The 14,433-nt window shown below is 43.3% G+C and overlaps 1 protein-coding gene across 11 annotated transcripts in view; it reads right to left on the bottom strand.

Moving 5' to 3' along the window:
* Window positions 1-13,100, bottom strand: part of TMEM108 (transmembrane protein 108) — a 362,370-nt gene extending 349,270 nt beyond the window's left edge. For 9 of the 11 annotated variants that reach the window (XM_057497904.1, XM_057497898.1, XM_057497905.1 and 6 more), the window contains exons 1-2: window positions 12,965-13,100; window positions 6,253-6,371 (exon numbers count right to left, since the gene is read on the bottom strand). The gene's annotated coding sequence lies outside the window, so the exon portion shown is untranslated. The remainder of the gene's footprint in view (window positions 1-6,252; window positions 6,372-12,964) is intronic. The other 2 variants (XM_057497920.1, XM_036883328.2) reach the window with 1 other exon arrangement.
* Between the last annotated feature and the right edge of the window lie 1,333 nt (window positions 13,101-14,433).

Consider the following 14,433-nt stretch of genomic DNA (forward strand, 5'->3'; position numbering starts at 1 on the left):
TAGGAACGCTCCTACACTGTTGGTGGGCATATAAATCAGTTCAACCATTGTGGAAAGCAATATGGAGGTTCCTTGAAATACTAAAAATAGAAATACCATTTGACCCAAGAATTCCACTCCTAGGAATTTGGAAAACAAGATCCCTGATTCAAAAAGACATATGCACCCCTATGTTTATTGCAGCACTATTTATAATAGCCAAGACATGGAAGCAACCTAAGTGTACGTCAGCAAATGAATGGATAAAGATGTAGTACATATACACAATGGAATAGTATTCAGCCATAAGAAGAAAACAAATCGTACCATTTGCTACAACATGGATGGAGCTAGAGGGTATTATGCTCAGTGAAGTAAGCCAGGTGGAGAAAGACAAGTACGAAATGATTTCACTCACCTGTGGAGTATAACAAAGCAAAAACTGAAGGAACAAAACAGCAGCAGAGTCACAGAACACAAGAATGGACTAGCAGTTACCAAAGGGAAAGGGGTTGGGGAGGGTGGGTGGGAAGGGAGGGAGAAGGGGATTAAGGGGTATTATGATTAGCACACATAATAAAGGGGGGCACAGGGAAGACAGTGCAGCACAAAGAAGACAAGTAGTAACTCTATAGAATTTTACTATGCTGATGGACAGTGAGTGTAATAGGGCACTTGATAGTAGGGGGGAATGTAGTAATCACAATGTTGCTCATCTGAAACCTTCATAAGATTGTATATCAATGATACCTTAAAAAAATAAAAAAATAAAAAATACAACTCCTTATTTCCCAATCAGTGAGGCCAGCAATTTCCCTACAACTCTGCACTAGAATGTGGTCAGCCTTCTCAAAGAGTGGATTCAGGCTTTCTGACAATTGCTACTAAACATATAAGCTTTGCAAACAATCTTCCAATAACCCACAAATACTGTTTATATTCATTCTAGGAGTTAAGAATTCAGGGTTTTTCTACTGTAGATATCTGATGTTCTTTCTTTCAGTCTTGCCCACCCCTGCTCCCTCTAGACAAACTTCCAGGACCACATCCTTACTGAGGCAAGCAGCCCTAGGCAGCAGATGTTTGGACCAAGAGACAGCATCAGCACCCCTAAGACTGCCTTGTGTAAGAGCGTTGACCAATAGGAATGATAGTCACTACAGAGCCATCATTCTCCTTTTCTTCTTGGTCCTTAGAGTTAGGCTGTGGGGACAAAAAGCAGACAGTAGGAACACAAGGACATGAGAAGAGAAGCCAACATGGAAATGCTGGGCCATGTGAACGGATGAGAAGTGTAACACGGACTAACCAACCACTGTTAGTGCCAATACATCGTAGAGTCGCAACAGACTGGGAACAAACATCCTTGCCCTGAGTGAGGTCCTGTCTTCATTCAGTATGGTGAGACTATGGCACTTTCTCATCCTTAAAAGGCCCTGGGATTCTCCTCAACTTGCCACTCTGATACTCTGTTTTCTTTCTCACACATCCTTACTTAAGCCTTGTATTTCTTAAGGTAACTTGAATGAGTTTGTTTTGGTGATCAAAGATGTTTATTTGGGCCCCACAGTAAGATGTTCAAAGTGTTCCTTTTCTCTTCACTATGAAATAATCTCAAGATCTCCCATCAGACAGCCTATATAAACATAATCCCACAAATTTAGGGTCTACTTTGCCAATATTTGCAATCACAGAGAAAAGAAATGGCTGGCAAAGCCTATGTCCCTTGGACTGCCTTTAAATTGCCTTTGTTGCATTTTTTCCCCTCCCAATAGCTTACTGCCACATGTAGACCACAATTTACTTCCAAGTGAGTCATGAATGAAAACCCAGCATCCTGTGGGAGCTTTAGTAGCCTCTCCACCCCTTGTGACATTGACAGATACACCGTTGTAACTTCGGGTTTGATTTCAAGGCTCAGGGGCCAAGTTCTGCATTGGTAAAACCTGACTCTTCCGGTCCTTACAGAATAAAACTGGCTTCCAAAGAAATTCCAGCACTAGAAAAAGGTCAGGTCATATAAAAAATGAATGCACCAGCTCCTGAAAGGACCTGCATTTTTCCCAACTCTAATTACTACCTCCTCCCAATAAAAAGACACCACCCATCTCCCTAGCAGACACTGATTCTCAATCGCAGGTACTGGGAATGTGGGAGGACATGGTGGTTGGCTCAATGACTTGGTTAGAGTAATATGGGCCTTTAGTGATCAGGGATGCTAAACATTCTATAGTGAACAGGAAAAGTCCACACGATGATGTACCTTTCTATCAAAATGCTGACAGCACTGCCCTGAGAAACACTGAACCCCTTCTAACATTCAGGAGACAAGAGCAGGAAAGAAAGGCCAACTGAAGAGAGGAGGGTAGTATGAGAACAAGCAGTGCACTCCATCAGAAGTGAACAGCCAGGTAAACTGTCCAGCAGTCAATCTCCATGACTGATCCACGCCATGTCCACCTCCCCCGCCTCACCTCCAGCAATACTCAGGTGACACAAACCCTTTATGCTCATCTCTTCTACCTTGGATCTCAGGCTTATTTAGATTTAAATTACATTTTTTTAAAATTGTCTTTATTTCCATATCTTTTCAATTTTATCTAATTATGATAGTTTCTGAGCAATATTGGTAATACTAATAGATTATTTTAACTGAAAATTCTTCCATGTTGCTAAAGGGCTTAATTATTACATTTGCAGTCTAATATGTCTGTTGGAAAACTTGCCTTAGAGCCTAATTCTTCAGAGGATTACTCCCTCAGAAGTTAAGCTTATGAATTAATACCTTCTTATGAAACACTTTTCTGAGCCATGCTGGGGCTTGGCAGAAGAGGAGGTGAAAAGTCTCTTGCCACCTCTCCCCGACTCTTTGTTAAGCTCTAAGACGGATCAAAGAGACATCTTGCACAAGCAAGTTTCACCACTGAGGGTCAGCACATGGAGAGAACAAATGCAAAGAGACAGCTCAACAGCCTTGGATGAAAGGACAAATATTTTAGAAGCAGTGCACTCGATTGTCAGAGCGCCATGGCACTTCCTGTCACAGACAGGTGCCACAGCAAGGTAGAAAGTTCAGCAAGACACACTCAGACTGAAAAGCTCCCCAGGATGGAGAAGTCCAAAACACAATTGTTTTAAATGAGGTGAGGTCTTGTTAGAAGAGTACATTACCACTACCAACGTGGGTTTCCAACAAATCCAGTCCTTACAGACTAAAGCAGTGCTGCCCAACAGAACTTCCTGTGGTTATGGACATGCTCTGTCTTTCTGTCTGTCCAGGATGACAGCCACTGTCCACATGTGGCTGAGAGCACTTGAAACGTGGCTAGTACAAATGAAGAACTGAATTTCTAATTCTATTAAAGAAATTTAAATAAAATAGATACATGTGGCTAGTGGCTACAGTATTTGACAGGGTAGAAAAAGGCTGAAATCATGGTTTGGGGAAATGATCTACCATAAGAATGTCTTATATATCTTCTGACCACCTGAAACATACTTTCCCAGTGCCCTCCCCACCATGAACATACAGACAATTCACAAGCATCAGCAACCAGGAGAGCAGAGCTTCTCAAACTCTGGCATCCATCAGAATCACCTGGAGGTCTCGTTAAACCAGCTCAGCCCCATTCCCGGAGATTCAGACTCAGGAGGTCTGAACACTTGGACAAGGACTCGGTGGTTCTGCATCCGGCCCAGGGCTGCACTGAGCAGCACTAGAATAGGAACTCTGTGCACACCAGCCAACCTCTAGTAGAGTGGGGTTTCTTGCATGTGTCCCTGCTCTGCTACACTGGTGTGCTTTCCTTCAGGGTGCATAGACTCCCTCTCAAACAGTCTCACAAGTTTTGTTTAAAGCCTATCACAATAATGTATGACATGACATAAACAAGGCTAACTGCCTTGGATGGCCTCTCCATACTTTAGACCCAAGAGAGAGCACATTTGTTGTAAATTTTCTGAATGTGTTGAGTAATTACAGGGAGCAGAAACACAGCAAGGCTGAACTCAAACCTGCCAGGACAGTTTACATCTAATCCCTGCAATGGCCCTTAGAGTCAAACTGAGACTTTCTATGAAAATAATGAAATTTCTTCAGGTCTAGGTCTACTTCTTTATGTCCTTTGGTCTAATTATACATGAGTTGTTTCACCATGAAGAGACCACATACAAGCAATCTCCTTGACTGCTCTTCTGAACAGCCTTCCTTCTACCTCCTTCACTCTCTCCTTTAAGCCTTCATTCAGAACATACTATTGCAATGAACTAGAACATTACACGTTCAAATAAAACCAGAATCCAGTACTATTCATTATTTCTCATCCCAGTAACTCCTTGCCCTTCTTCAAACTCCAAATGTTCCCCAGTTACTGCCTTCACAAGAATTAAACATGACCCCTGGGTCCCAGAAACTTGGGGAGACAGGTATTGTTTCCTAGCATCTACAGAGCCCCCAGGTAATCACACAGTACTACATGCATCACTTCCTTAGGCTATGAGCTATTAATACTGTGCCTGCTATTTACAGGTAGGGAAACTAGCAAAATGAGGCTAAATGATTAAAATACAGTCAGAATCGTTAAAATACAGTCTGAAACTCAGAGCAAGATTAAATCACTGTGTCCCTTCAGCAGTGGTTCTCAACCAGGGGCAATTTTTCCCTCCAGGTGACACCTGAACATGTTTGGAAACATTTCAGATTGTCATGATTGTTGGGGAAGTGCTACTGGCATCTCGTGGGTGGAGGCAAGGATGAGGATGTTGCTAAACCTGGTGCACCACACAGGACAGCCCCCACCACAAAGAACTGCCAGGCTCAGAATACCCAGAGTGCCAAGAATGAGAATACTGGCTCCTCTCGCGTCTCTCATATGCTTTTCTTTGGCCCCCTAATCAATAGTTAAAGAATGGTTTCCTCTCTAATTTGATCCTTTCCAGCATTTACATAAATATGTCAGTCAAGTGCTATTTCTGTCACACTATACTTTTTAGTTGCTTTTAAAAAAGATCAATGAAAGCCACAAAGGAAAACAAGGAAAGCTAGCAAAGTCTAGTTCCTCTCCTTTAATGAGAAAACCTAGCAAAGACCAGGTCCTGAGCTATGGTCTGTGTGTCTGGCTGCTCACCTGGACTCCAGTCGTTGGTATGTTTTGCAATTGCCTTTTCTCTGCTTTGCTCATCACTAAGCATGTGTTTCATTTGGGAGCAGTAAAGATGTATGCTTATGGGAATCTCCAGAGATCTACAGTCCCTAAATGTCTATTTTGTTCAGTAAATTGTACTCATTACTGAGCCATGTGAGGCAGCAAAGGACATCAGCCTTTCTAGGTGCCCTCTGTCTGAGCCTGGGTGATGGGACATTATCTGGCAAGGGCTCCACAGTGCTGAAATGAGCTGCTTAAAATAACCCTCTATGCAGTTTTTCAGCTGAGCACTTCCAAAAAAAAACCACAAAACACCTTTTGTCCCTCTTTCCCAACCATCTTTTCACTTTCCTTAGATTTGCATTAATTATAATTTTATTTTCAAGCAGTCTGGTTTTAGTTTAAGCTCTAGAAGCTAGACAGTTCAGAAAGCTCCTGTCCACCCATCCTTCCTGGACCTCCACCAGTACTCCAAGAAAAGCATACCAAACAGTGAACGTCTCCTTCTGGTCTCAAAAATCTTCAGCACAAGTGAAAATCCAAAGTCAGCTTTGATTATAGTGCTCCCACTGCCCACATCCATTGCACTAGGGACTGCACATAGCTGAGTGAATGGACATGTGACATCTAGTGACACTGGATAAAATAAAGGAACAGGCAGAACCACATGCTTGCTAGTACTGTTATCCACCAAAGCAGGAATCATCCACCAAAGGCAAGCTGTTTCTCTCCTGGAAGAAGGGGAATGCTAGAGAGGGGAATATGAGCCAGTGGAGCTAACAAGATGATATGGCTACCAGGAAAAGGCAATCAGGCTTGCTTCCCATCTCTAAAATACAGATCTTTCAGGAAAACCCAACTACTCCTCCCATGTAAATCACATCCCATACAAATTCATTAAAAGTTCCTGTATTGAGATATTTCCATGCAGACTCTATCCCATTGCACTGATCATAGTTTTCTCTTCATAATTGTTAATTTGCATGCTGTGAGTTGAATCACTAAAGGCTTTGGGAACCTTTCACAGAAAGGGCACCCCACTGCAATGAGTCCAAGAGGCTGGTAAGACAAGAGCCTCTATGACATAGTAAAACCAGAAAATCAATGGTAGAGAATGCCTTTGACTTACCCTGGAGTAGAGGGTGTGAGAACCTTCGAACACACTTAGATCCTCACAACCCATCAGCTCTGCTGCTTTTCACCACTCACTCACCTCTGCATGTTGAACCACGGCTGATCAATCACCAACTGCCAAGATGAGAAATGAGTGAATGCATTAGGCCAAATGATCCACAACTTCAAGTCCCAAGCCACAGCTCAAGAGAACCTGTGACAGTAGACCAAGTGCTCAACACAAACACAAACCCATATTGGGTATTGAGTGGCTCAAGCTCAATACAAGTTTATATCTGGTTCCTGTATCCACACTGAACGGTGAACAGGTCAGTCAGGTCCTCCCTGATGCAGTGACCCAGGCACCCCAGCTGACAAAGTCCTGTTATTTTTAGAACAGTTTCCCTAGGGGTCTTCTCCATTCTAGCAAGGTAGGAGCAGAAAACAGCATGGAGGAACTCACACAGACATTCTGTTTCTGCAGTTTTTTCCTAGAAGTGGATCACACACTTTCCCACTTCCACTCACATTCAGTTGGCTAGAACTCCATCGTACAGCCACACCTAAGTGCATGGGCTGCTGGGCACCTAGCTGTTATCATCATACAAAGCTGGCTCCAGCCCAACCAACATGACAGCATTAGGTTTAGAGCATGGAGTCCTGAGTGAGACCCTGGCACAGTAACCTCGGCTTAGTTACATAACAACTGCATTTTGGTGTCCTGGGTTCCTTAGCTGTAAAGTACTCTGCGTCCCTGACAGGGTCAATATGAGACTAAAAATGAGACACAGCAGCACTTCTCAGACTTTAATATACATGCACAGCATCTGGGCATCTTGATAAAATGCAAATTTCAATCCAGTAGATCCTGAGCGAGGCCTCAGATTCTGCATTTCTAACATGCTCCCAGATGATACTAATGTTGCTATTCTCTGACCACACCTTAAGAAAAGAGATAACGAATTAGAGAATATTTTAGTAAACCACAAAGTAACTTGCAGATACAAAGAATGACCCCAGCACTGACTATCTGGCCATAAGTGAATTTCCAACTAACCAGCATTTTTAGGTTATGTTTCAGCTAGGTGCCAGACAGGATTTCATAGAGTCAATGGATTTTGGAAATGGAAAGAATTTAAGTGGTCGCTATTCTCTTATGTTCCAGACAAGGAAACAGACTCAGAGAAGTCAATGATGCCCCTCAAATCTCACAATAACTCAGAAGGGTGCTGGGATTAGAATGTAGAAATTTGACTTTTTCCATTATTACATAAATTCAATTGACAGCTTCCTGATGAAGGATAATCTTTATTCTTCTGCTAAAGAACACTACTCTGGTCCATAATACTCAAAAAGGTACCAGAAGGTGGCATTCACCAGCTTGGGTGACCCTTTTACCAAAGGTAGGCAAGGTGTCACAGATTACCATCAGATTTTCAAGCAGATATTCTTAAAAAATGTAGTGACCTCCACCAAAGTTGTGGCTCAAATGTTCAAAACATGACCTGAACACAAAATAACTTTTGTATACTTTCTAGCAAAAACAAGAATCTTTATTTTCAGTATATAAAACTGTATGGCACTCCTATTTGGAAACAATTTTAACAAGACAATTGAGGTTTCAAATTCAAAAGGGAAATAAAATAATTAGCTAAGAAGGACAAGCAGCAGTTTCTGTGGTAAAGCCTGGGGACAAATAAAGGGACCTTAACTTTTTTTAATCTCTACATGTTTTTTTTTGCATGTAAACTTATTTTGCATCTCTGAGATCATGGTGAGTCGTAGGAGCTTACAGAATAAGAAACACAGAAACACAGGACCTCAGAAGTAGCAGACAGGAGTCAAAAACTCAAAGTCATGTCAGAAATGCACTGACTCTCTAGAAATCTGGCAGACTGGAGAAAGGAGCCCTCTTCGTATGCATGTTATCTCCAATAAAGCAATGTGACTTTGCAAGTGTCTTGTAAGAGTCGGAGGGAGTACTTACTGAACATGGAATGATAACTGGAAATCAATACTTGCATATCCATTATTAATTTAAGATGGGCAAAACGCTATTAGTGTCTTCATTTAGTGAACAACTTTAAGCATTTTAATAAAGGTAAAATGTTCTAAGAACATCTATAGGTTTATTTCCATACTTCATCCCATAATCCTCTTCCATCATAGTGTCTTTATATCCTTAAAAATTCTCCCACCCTGGCAGTTTTCCACAATCTGCTCTAGATTCTGGAATGTTTACCCTATTTTTGTGTCGTGGATCTGTTTGGCAGTCTGTTGAAGGCTCAGGACCTTCTTCACAGAAATGTATTGAATGTATAAGATAAAATATGGAAGATTATAAAGGGCATATACATGGAAATACTCTTCTATTCACACAGCCCTCAAAGTTCCATGGACCTAATGAAAGAACATCTGATTGGACAGCGACTCTTCTAGGATGATCAGAGTTTTTGCTCATAGGAAATAGTATGCAGAAAAGTTTTAAAAACCCAAAAATGCACAGGAAAGAAACCTGCTCAGGATCAGTCAGTGAAGAAAAGAATGCAAAAAGAAGCCTGACCTTGACTTTCTGCCCAAACTCAATGCTATTCATGCTGTGGCTTTAAAATCCTACATTAAGAAATTAATCAGAGAATTTTCTTGGCTCCAGCCCTGTAGACACAGCAACTTCTGCATCTGGATGGCAGGTGAAGAAAGGCAGCAGTGGAGAAGAAAAGATTAAGAGCAGTCCAAGCCTAAGTCCTCGTTCTCTAACTAGCTCTCTGCCACTCACTTGCTCTGTTAGCTTGGTCAAGATGCTTAGCTCTGAATTGAAATTCCCTGTATAAAACTAAAAAAAATTCCCTGTCCATAAAATTTTTTAAATGAGTTAAAACATCTCTTAGGGTTTTTTCCAACTCTCAATTACTAGGATTCTAAGACAATGCACAATCACTTCTCTGGGAAGAAATATTATTGAGATTTCTTTTTGCCCTAGGTTCACAGTATGAAAATACCTTCTGATGAGACCTTGTCAGAGGCTTTCAAAATACCTTATGAGAATCACCTAGTTAGAGAATTTTAGAGTTGGAAGGGATCGTAAGAGAAATGTACTACCTCAGCAATCCCAGGGACCAGGCTAGAAAACTGAGGTTCAGAAAGAAAGGCAAAGAGCTTCTCTTGAGGTCACATAAAGAGACAATGTTAATGGACTGTTGTGACTACTGCCATCTAGCACCAGCAGGATTTTAAGATTCTCAGCAGTAAAGATTCTCAGTAGTAAAAACTAGCTCATCAGTTCATTTGAAGAGAGACAGAAATAAACCTCAAATAAGCTGAGCCATGAAATGGGAACCGCATGAGGAAGTAGGTGACCTGGGTAATGACACCCAGAGGCAGCGTCCTTTACCTCCAGCAGAGTCAAAACTTGAGGCCCGCATACACACTATAATCTCACTGGAAACAGCACCCACCTCCCTCAAATATCATGGTACAAAATCTACCTCAAAACAACAGTCAATAACAGAGAACAGCTATTTCAAAAGAAGGGAATGGATGAATGAACCCTAGCTAATTAGGTCAACAAACCAAAGTTCAAGATTTGGATTAATACAATCTTGAAAGGACAGCATTAGCTAAGAAAATCTCAATATACTTGTTAGGAATTTTCCATTTTTAGAAGAACTGATTAAAAATAACTTTGAGTTACTTTCTGTGGACAGCCCTAAAGTACAGTAATTACTTAACTAGCAGTATTTTTCCTAATACTCTCACCACTATCTTTGGAGCATGTAATTATTGGATACTGATCAGGTTTAAAAGTCATACTTATATTCCACAGCCCCATCTGTGTCTAGGCTAGATTTACATGCAAAGAATTAGAAACTATGAAGTTGTTGGAAATTTCGATTACATGATTTCAACCTTATGTTCAATTAACCAACAACACATACTCTGAGTACTTTCAAAACCTGTGCTATATGCTTGTCGGTTTACCCTCTTGCCTTCTCCCCTACACACAGCAAGCAAAGGAGTCACAACCATTCCTCAATCCCCACAACACACATTATTCCTACCTTAGATAAACAGTTCTGGATTTTAGAACTTTTTCCCTTTTTTTTTCAGATTCTCTTTGGGAGCTGACACAGACTTTCAAAGTCTTCTAGACTAGAGGTTATACACCGCTGGTTGGCCAGCTCCTTAGTTCATCTCCTCCAGGAATTCCCAGAAACAGCAACACCATCTACCGGTAGGGAGGGCACAACTTGTTTTCTGGAAGCCTGTGGCTGACATGAGCCAAGGATCTGAAAGAATGGCAGCCTAGATGTCTGTCTTTATGAGCTTTTCTTTTGTACAGCACACCACAAGCATAATTGATGCTTACAACCTGAGACATGTAACCTCCACAGGAGTCTCAGTCATGAAGGGCAAGTCCTCTGGAAGCCATATAAAGCCAAGCCAGGCTAACCAATAATGAGACAGCTGTCTGGAAATGCCTCCTGAAGGCTCCAAAGGCAAGCAGCAGAGAGAGCCCCACTAAATAAAACATTGCCTGACTCTTTTTCCCCAGTGCTTCTCTGTCAGAAGATCTCCTGCTTGTCCCCCTCTATCTTGTTAATGTTGTGGCAATGTTATCGCCTTCTATCTTACAGCATGTGTCCTAGGCAAGGTGTTCAATGTGAAGGCTCTTATATTTACACAATGTGACACAGACCCTGCTCAAAGGACACTACTGCTTTGGCATGCAGGTCGGGCTCCAATCTCTCTCATTCACTCCCCATCCTCTGTGTCCCTGACCCAGGGGACAGAAATAACAGAAAGGAAGTGGTTTTGTCATTGCTTTGGAAACAACCCTAGTGGGCTTTTATTGAATCAAAAAATAAAACCTTGTCCTGTAGGTCACTAAGGTACATTGCTTCCCTCACGATGAACTGAGCCTGCCAATCTTCCTCTTTTCCCTTGGGTAACCTAGTAAGTGTTTCTCACTCGACCTTTCAAAACCCCTGCCTCCCTTCCACAGGCTAAACATAAACACTGTATGCCCTTTGTGTAGTTTACATTAACAAAAATGACATTTTTCTCTCTAAACATCAAAACATATGCCTTTTCAAACTATATCACTTACCCCCACCCTCAGATTCCTTCGTCCCATACCACCAAAAAAAGACTGACAGTTTTAAATTGTTCCCACTAATTGGCTTCAAGCTCCAATATAGCAGATGACAACCACTATTTCACTTTACTAGGGTCGTTTGTTATATTCCCAAAAAGCTTTGCAGTAACTTTTACTTTAATTCATCTCAGAAAACCACAAGTAGATTTGTTGCAGCTAATAACTGTTAGCTCTGAATCCCCCTAACAAATTTAAATAAGAGTTCCCTTTCCGACTTGCTTTAACTTGCCAAATAAATTGGTTTCTTAGCAAACGTAGGCATTTCACAGGCATGAGGTGTTTCTTAGATGTTTGAAAAATTATGCTGTTTCCTAAAGAAACAAAACTTTGTATGTGGAAGATAAAAGTAATAAAAGGGCCTTGAAGTTGTACAAGATGTTTCAGAGAAATCAGGTAGAAATTCTTACCCATTTGATACCAGAATACCTTCTAAATGGATTACAGTAAAACTCCAGAATACAGTAAAATCTTTGTAGTGATGGTTGAATCATTTCTTAACAGGGAGACTACCAGATTCATTTAACAAATTAGTTAACCACAGGAAAACTGAAGTGATTTCTATATTTCATTATAAGATGTACATTATGCCCTTGTTATTTTGCAGATCTGGGGAAATGGGGAAGAGGCAGGGGATGCCTTACACACAGGCCTCTTTTTCAAGTATGACTTAAAGGAGACATACCCTCCTGCCACACCACACACACACACACACACAGCTTCAGCCCAGAAAAAACTCAGTTTATAGAGAACACCAACCCCCGTCCCCCAACAAAAATTCTATCTTCTTGAAAAGAATCTTAATACGATGGTCAGGTCTGCAGTTCACTGCAGGCATTTCCCTCACAATTTACTAATCAGTTTCACTGGACCTGTAATTCCTCAGTGTAGCCTCTCATTTAGACTGCTCCACCAGTGCCCAGCTGCTTTTAAGACATTTTTTTCCCATCTCTTAACGAACCTCCGGATTCCTTAGACAAGCTGAAAGCGTTCAATTTCGTCTTAACTTTGGGATGAGAGCTCGCGGCCAGGCCCACGGCAGCTTTCTACGGGGAGCATCGGGGCTCGGCCCGCCGGTCATGCCCCCACCCCCGCCCGCACAGCTGCGCGAGGAATTCGGCTTCTCTCGCCGCCGCCGGATCAGTTCGAATCCTGTGGCTTGGCCAAAGTGACACTACATTTTTCTCTTCGTCCCCACGTGACAGGTCCTGCTGCATTAAAGCCATCATCTGCCGGGTCCCAGCCCAGGTCCGGCGCTGTGACGCCCCCGCCCCACCACCCTCACGTTTACCTGGGGAGGGGGCCCGACGTCAGCATCCCCCGGGCGGGAAACAAAGGCGCAGGCGAGGCTGCGAGCTAGGCAACTCCCCTCCGGCGGACCCGTCTCCGGAGGACGGGGAGGTGCATTCAGGGGTAGGAAAGGGGAAACCGAGGCACCAAGGGGGGCGTCTGAGCCCGGGTCGGCATCCTCCCAGAGGCGGGTCTCCGTGACTGGCAGCCCCCCACCCAGCCCGCCCTCCCTGGCTCGTCCGCACATGGCCGCGGGATAGGGAGGCCGCCCCGCGGCGGCGCTTACCTCTAGAGAGGCGCTCCGGCTCCCTCCGACGGCTCGGGAGAAAGCCCCGCCGCTCGCGCACGCGCACTCGCGTTCTCGTGCCTTCGCGCCCCCGCGCGCGCCCCTCCGACAGGGCGCTGGTCCGCCCCGGCCCTGTCCGTCAGCATCCGTCAGAGCCAATCCGGTCGCACGGGAGGACGGGAGCGGTCACGTGGCATGGCCAGCCAATCACCAATTTGCCCTGAGCAACACCCACTCCGATGTCCCTGGAGGTTCGGTTGCTACCCAGCCCAGCCGGTGCGAGTAGGCACAGAGGCTAAGTGGGGCTCGATTGCTGAATGACTACATCAGTTCATACCTCGAATTCTAAATGTGAATAGGAATCACCTGGGTGTCTTGCTACAAGGCAAATTCTAATCCAGGAAGTCTGGGAGGGGAAGCTGAGAGTCTGCCTTTCCCACATGACGATGATCATCACCGTAAAATCTTGCTACCCAGAGCACCTGTCAGAAAATGATAGTTGTAGCCCCTGCTCCATGTTATCTGAAAGTTCTCTGTGACTAAACATGGGTGTTCTGGTGGCACTCACCGTTTGGGCATTGGCTGAAGGAAAGTGTGTTTAATTCCCACATCACCTACCCTTAGTCTATGGAGCAGCAACCTATGCCTATTTGGTGGTTGGAGTGTGGCAACTAGAAGTGGGGACTGAATGTTCCTTATAAACAACACTGTCTACATTCATCCTAATTTATTGAACACTCATGTCTGAGTGGCACTGTGCTACACTCTTGCCAGGAGAAGCGACATAAGTGGTTTCTGCTTTCTGGAAGTGTACAATGTCATAGAACTACGCAGGTAGTCTCAGGACTTTTCAAACTATATCACTTACCCCCACCCTCAGATTCCTTTGTCCCATACCACCAAAAAAAAGATTTCAGGAAGAAGCATATGGGGAAAACATGAAGGGAGCTAATGGTTTCAATCTTGGACAATTCAGGCGTAAGCCAGAGAAGTTGTAACATAACCTACCTCAGGAATCTTAAAAATTGTCCACATATCTTTGTCAAGAATTCCAGAGTCTGGACATCAGGAAGCTCGGTCCCTCCGCCATCTCTCAACTTAACCTCCATCTAAGTGTTTTTATACTGGCTAGCTTGAACCTTTGTTGTTCAGCATAGTCAAGCTGTTAAACTCAATAGTATATATACCAAAGTGATTCAAAGTTCTAAGTGCTAAATTCTCCAAAACCTTCCCCCAGTTATTCACACCAGGTGGTATGACACTGTTTCAAGCAGTTTTCTCTCACTCTTCACCAAGTGATAAAACTGCCACTTAGAGAAAACTTCACCCTTGTCAGTCTGCCTTGGACCTGTCTGCCTTATCAGCCCCAGAAGGGCAGCCTGCTTAGCCATCTCAGACACTGTTCATCACAGTGTCCCTATCAGAAGTGGCATAGCACAGAACTCCGTTTCAAGGAAGACACTGGACCT

Source organism: Manis pentadactyla, chromosome 1, assembly GCF_030020395.1.
Source record: "Manis pentadactyla isolate mManPen7 chromosome 1, mManPen7.hap1, whole genome shotgun sequence".
Taxonomy (NCBI): domain Eukaryota; kingdom Metazoa; phylum Chordata; class Mammalia; order Pholidota; family Manidae; genus Manis; species Manis pentadactyla.